The sequence below is a fragment of the Xyrauchen texanus genome, chromosome 21 (assembly GCF_025860055.1).
Source record: "Xyrauchen texanus isolate HMW12.3.18 chromosome 21, RBS_HiC_50CHRs, whole genome shotgun sequence".
Classification (NCBI taxonomy): Eukaryota; Metazoa; Chordata; class Actinopteri; order Cypriniformes; family Catostomidae; genus Xyrauchen; species Xyrauchen texanus.
Genome location: NC_068296.1, coordinates 9,194,966 through 9,201,723, shown reverse-complemented (window position 1 = coordinate 9,201,723; position 6,758 = coordinate 9,194,966).

Sequence of the window (6,758 nt, the reverse complement as noted above, 5' to 3'; positions counted from 1 at the left end):
ATAAGAATAACTAATAAGGCCTAAGTATTTTAAAATATCAGATGTGACCTTTCTATACCAGCCCCAGAGCTCCGATACTCTCGTCCGAATTCACTCATTTCGTTCACTTACTGCTGAGATATAGTGCACTAACTGCCATTCACTATATAGGAAATAGTGAATGAGTAAACGATTGCGGACACAGCCACTCTCGTTGCGACGATTGCTTTGTGCACATCACACGTGCGCACTCCGTGCACCTCGCTGTGCATGCGCAGAAATGCTGTCTGTTTGCACTCCAGTTGTCGATCACGAGACTGGCAGTGATTTACACTTAACTTGGATGTTTACGTGGATTTATACAGTTAATCCACCTGAAGTAGCTGCGATAGTTTCCACTACCCCCGCGAGGGTGTGGAGTAAATGCATAAATACTGCTTATTACATGCGGGACACTGATATATTGTTGCACTGATTTAAAAATGTACACTTAAAAACTGATGTCATAAGAGCCTGGTTACAGATTCACCCTGAAAATGACCATCTCATTACACAGAAAAGCAAACGTTAGAATTAGAGCCAAATCTTACCTCAGCGTGCTGCCTGAAGTTCGAGCTGTGACTTTAATCTTGAAATATCAGCTTGTCTTGGTGTTAAAAGAAGGCATTGCATGACGAAACTATTCTTTTTTTCACTGTGTAGAGTGAAGAAAGAGTTTCACTTTGAAGAGTTTGATGCTGCTGCACTGACGACTTGAGTGACAGTCTCATCACTAAACTTTTAAACCTACTCTTATAGTAACATTTTCCCCAAAATGTTTCTCAAGTAAATGTAATGGAGTAAATGTAACGCGTTACTACCCACCTCTGTGTCTATGGAGAATCCATAGAATCCATCTATAAGGATAGCTGCACCAGTGTGTGTGTGTGTGTGTGTACAATGTCACATTCTTGACAATGACAATAGTAAACAGTGGATGTTACACAAACATCAGGTTCAGATGTGCATTGTTGCCTTTGTACCTCATTTAGTTTTGGGCAAGCTACTTCTAAAAATAGTTAACTAAGTTACCAATAACTTGTCAGGAAAATGAACAATGCTAAGCTGAATGATACCCTATATAGAGAAAATAACTAGTTACACTGTAAGCTACTAGAACGTTAACTCACTAGCTTTCTATTGTACCTCTGTATACACCGTGTTGGGCAAGCTGTACAAAATTAGCTAGCTAAGCTACCAACTATGCAACTGAAAAATTAGCAAAGTCATGCTAAAAGCCATGCAGTAGAGAAAGTAGCTAGTTACACTACAAGCTGCAAGCTACGAGAATGCTAACCCGATATCTTATTACCTACTAAAAAATGTTAGCTAGCTATGCTACCAACTACTCGACAAAAACAATAGTAAAAGCTAAAGCATGTAATTTCTTTGCCACTAGCGCCACCAAATCGAATTGTAAAAATATATATTTTTTCAAAACAGCTTTCTGAATACACCCCCATTCTGCCATTGGTCAAACAAAGAGTCCCACCCCCAATTTACACCATTGGTTGAATCATTGTTATTGTCTTATGAGATGGGTTGCTTAAACCAAACAGCAGAATTTATATAGTGAAAACTTTATATTTAACTTTGCAACCAAATTTAGACATAAAGGGATGTCTTTTTATAGACATCTTTTCAATGACCTGAAATAGACTGCTTTTCACCTTTCACTTTTCAACCAAATATCAGCGTTGTTGAGACGTCAGGCAAAGTTATCTTTTCAACGAGTTTTTGCAGGATGGGACATGCCTGTTTCTCTCCATCAGAGAAGAGCTGCACTTCAAAGACTAACCCTACAGCATCTCTGCAAAAGGGCTGCTAATATTTATAGATTCTTACACACACACACACAGACAGACACACACAGTACTAAGTACTGCATGCAAAAATCAGCTTGCTCCTAAATAAAAAAAGCCTTTTCTTGCTAGCCAACCGTAGTACACACAGCTTCCTCAATCACAAAAGTATTTATACTCACACACACACACACCATGTTTCAAACACCTCTGAATCACTAAACACGTTGTCACCTTGAAGTTTGTACGCAGACTATGACTCAGTCATCCAAAAATAGCCCATACTCTACAGATGTTACACCCTGCTCTATTTTTACCTATTCAGTGAATAACTAGATCACTCCACAGAGTTTAGAACAACCATGTAAAGGACAAAGTGCCTAAAATGGGTTATCTTGACAAATGAGAGGAGGTTGAGATTTTGTGTGAAACGAGTCAGAGCCCCTCATCCCCACCCCATTTTTTATTTAATTTGTCTTAATGCAACATGTTACAAACATTTACAAACTTGGCATCCACACTACCATAATGAAACAAAACAAAAAAATACAATACCAAATAGTACAAGTAAAATGTAATTAGTATTAGGGCTGACAATTAAACGCATTAATTTAGTGCGATTTAATTATATTAAAAAATGATTAACACAATTAATCATTCTCCCTGACCTATATTTTCCATAATAAAAGTGTTTATATTTTCCTTCTTTTGGAGCAATTCAAGCTTGAAGTAGCCTACATGTAAAACCTCACATTAACACTTCTCTGGGACATTTTTGTTTATTATTAGTTATCGATCTAGTCAGGGTTCCCGCTCTTTTCAAGGCACAATTTTCCAGGACATATCCAGGATATTTTATGAGCCCAACAAGTGTAATATTTAAGCAAAAACACTTACGTCATTTTAAATCATGCTTTTATTTTGGCGTTTCTGTGTGTTTTTGACAGTAGTTTCTCACCTCCAGATAAGCAGTTCGCTACATGGCCCAGTGTGACTATTAATCCAGTAAAGCTGTGATTTAAATGAATACATAGTCTGCATGTGCTACACACTTCAGAGTGATCTGCTCTCTGTCATCTCACACACACAAGAGCTTGCCTAGTGATCATGATGAGGTGTTTTCAGAGTACAAGTGGCCAGCTTTACACATTCTTTTGAAATGTGCATCACTTGCAGATTATATATTTATTTAATTAAATCACAAACTTTTGCAGTTTAATTATCACACTAGGATATATCACAATTTTAATTTCATTAATTGTGCATTCTAACTTAATTTTGTTTTGTGTTTCATAGCTAATGCCATTTTTAGGATTAGATTCCATGATTCGGTCCATGTTTTGCACATACTACATGTGGTAACCGCGGTATAAGCAGACTCTCATCACTGAATTATTGAACATTAGGTCTTGAGGTCTGAAGGACAAATCAAAATGCTACCATCTCAGGGTGTGAATTTGTTTTTCAAAAAATCTGTGGTTTTACCATCAAATGTTTTTGTGGTTAACATAACAGCAATGTTGAAATGAAAATAATCATATTTTGTACTATAGCAGTACTTAAACTATTTAGTCAGAGCAAAGCACAGATGACAGCAGATGAGCAGAAAAAGGGATTCATTGCAGTTAACCATTGATGTTGTCTCCATCATTAACATGTTTTTGTGCATGTAACAAAAACCTTGCTAGCAACACACTCAAACAGTTCTATTATACAGGTTACAAATCAGAAAGGGTAAAGAAATTCCTCCCTACCTGGTAGGATGAATTTGACTGGGTGTTGTTTGAAGCCTGGTTTATATTTGAAGCGCCAGCTGGTTCGTGAGGTAAGGCACACAGAGAGGATGTCATATTGGCTGTCGGCTAGCCTTTGCAAGGCTCCGTTTTATGCAGTTCAACCATTGTGCACATCAAATATAAATGCCTCGGGCCAGAGAGAGATGCAGGATGCATTGCTATATGCTAGCTATATGCATTTGACTTCTTTCCATGATCTGGCCACATCATATCTGTTGGCAGCTACCACATCACTGTATGGTTTGGTGCTGATTTAAGTAGAAGTTTTATTATGCATTGTTTGTATTGAATATACCTTTATTTTGGGAGCTTCTCAGCAAATGTGAATATTTGCGATTCACTCTATTAATTAAATGACATTTAATCCATTAAGTTAAAAAATTATTGACAGCACTAATTAAATATTATTTGTTGAAGTGTTAGAGATTACCCATGTTCTTGCTCTTCTTTATTTGTATTTTAATTTACAAAAAAATTTCCAAATATTTTACATTTTGACCAACACACTCATCACAATACCTTTTGCCTGCACCCTCAATACATCACACTTGATCCATTGCCCTACCCTGTGCCCTGATGCATTGTGACATCTTTGAAGTCAGTGATGTGAAATGCAATTGCATCTTGTGTCATGTGACTGAACTCAACATTCTTACATTTGGATGCATATTGTTGAATGAGATGCGATTGTCTCACAGAAAGGAAGATTTTCAGTAATTAAAACCTTAAGTTTGACTCTCCACACAGAGCTATTGTATGGTTTATGTTTGGAATACATTTATAGTGCTTTTTTATTATTCATTTTATGGAATAAATTATTTTGAATGTACTTTTATATTGTTGAGAAGTGGTTAGGTTTAGGGGTGTAATTGGGATAGTTGATCTAAAATATTGATAATGTAGTAAAATGTTACTACATATTTATAAAATATTTCTAAGTATAATAACATAGTGTGTGTGTATATATATATATATATATATATATATATATATATATATATATATATATATATAATTATTTTTAAACAAAATAATAGAAAACAATTTCAAGCTGATCAAGTCGCTTCAATGACACCTCGCTTTTGAGACTGCCCCGTAATCACTTCTGAAAATGTATTTATAAATATTATAAAAAGTGGGGGTGATTTGATTAATCTAAATTTGTGGAAAATATTTTGTCAATATAATATTAATATAAAAATAATTCCAGAAAATGAAAGTCAGAGCTACTAGTTTAACTCACACTATTTTCTATGACATTAGCTGCTGAGAAATCTACAGACCCAGAGAAAAGATGCTCATTGGCCCAGACAGCCATTTATCAATTTTACTACCATACATTATCATATCATCTTTCCATAAATTGCAATAGTGCAGTTATAAAGTGTTAATTTACATCTTATTATGGTGTAATAAATGGATGTGTGGCTGTGTGATGGATTTAGACGTCTACACTTTATCTATCGACCCATAAATCTCTCTCTTTTACAATCATAAAGTGAGATGTCTCTACAGATATCAATCATTTGGGTACATCAGCACACAGGTTTGAAGGTTGTCATCTGACAGCAAAATGTATTGTCTGCCAGAACCATCATAAATCACAAAGCTACACCTGTAAGCATATGCTAATTGTGTTTGTATCTCATGGGCTACGTGTGTGTGTGTGTGTGTGTGTGTGTGTGTGTGTGTGTGTGTGTGTACAGGTAAAGGCCTGACTTTGATTTCCCTTTAGGCAACATGCTCCCTCCTCTGGTAAAATGTATTGACTGTTAAGACAAGAAGCAAAGTGAAAGGAAAGAATGAATGTCTGGTCCTTTGAAACTTTCCTAAAATGCCATTGATTTTGAAATGTGCAACTTTCAGGCCTGTAAAGTGCATGAAATATTGATGCTTAAATTTAGCTGCACATAAAGCAATACAGAGTATACCAATAAACAAGTCTGAGGTACAGAGCTGCAAGATGGAGTCATTTCCTACCCTTCATTTGAATTCAGTTTTCCCCTCTACATCACCACACTCCCCTCCTGTGCTGTCTGTCTGTCATGTCTGTCTGTCTGTCAAAAATACACACAAACAAGCACACATATATGCATTTCTATGAGTTCATAAATGCACTTGAGCCTCCATGAAATCAACATCTTTCTACAAATCATTTATGTACTATTTACATTCTGAAAGACCAAACAAATGTGTACGGAATCAGATTGCACAGTAATTGTTGTTCTTGAAATATTTTTCATAAAATTACTCTTGACACATCCTTCGACACATCCAATTCTTAAAACTGCTTTAAAGGATGCAATAGTGATTTTCCTACTTTTTCAGTTCAGTACAGAAACATATTATTGATTTATAAATCTATCTTAAGACAAAAGATGAATGTTCTGCTCTTAAAATGAAAGGCAGTTTGAAATTGATCTCTGCTGGTCTGGATAAGAAGTCACATAAAACACGTAACTGGCAAAGTGTAGGTGTGTGAATCATTAATAGCCAATAAATAATTACATTATTTAGAAATAGACATACAAAATGATATTGCTCTAAACATATTTTAGACAGGATAAATACAGCATCATTTACAGAATTGTATATGTGCTATGTTAATAACTTATTGATTTTTGATTCTGAGGAGCACATGACCATATGTGTGGCCATAGCCTCATGTTAAATATACCTGTGAACTCTGGTTGTCCTTAAAAAGACATTGTCTGTAGACTAATATTTATGCAGTCAAGTCTGGCCTTATGGTTTTTAAATGTTTGAAACTTTAACGAGTTGCTAATGGCATAATGGCTTAGGGTCTTTCTTTAACACAGAGGTTGCAGGTTCAGTCCCAGATTGTGATGGCAGTGTAATAACAGTTTATAACCAACCAAACATAAATACATTATGTCGAACAGAGCTTAACCAAAAATCTTCTGTCATTTACTTTTAAGTTTACAATTCAAAATTCTGTCATTTTATTGTTTCTCTATGTCAGAAACAACACTGTAAATGATACTAATATATTTTACTTTACAATGAGATGGTAGTTCACAATGGGTAGTCTTAAGAATTAATAAAATTTCATTGTGAGTCATCCATGATTAGTTTTTTTAATCTTAACATATATGTTTTGCCAAGTGCAGGACATTATAAT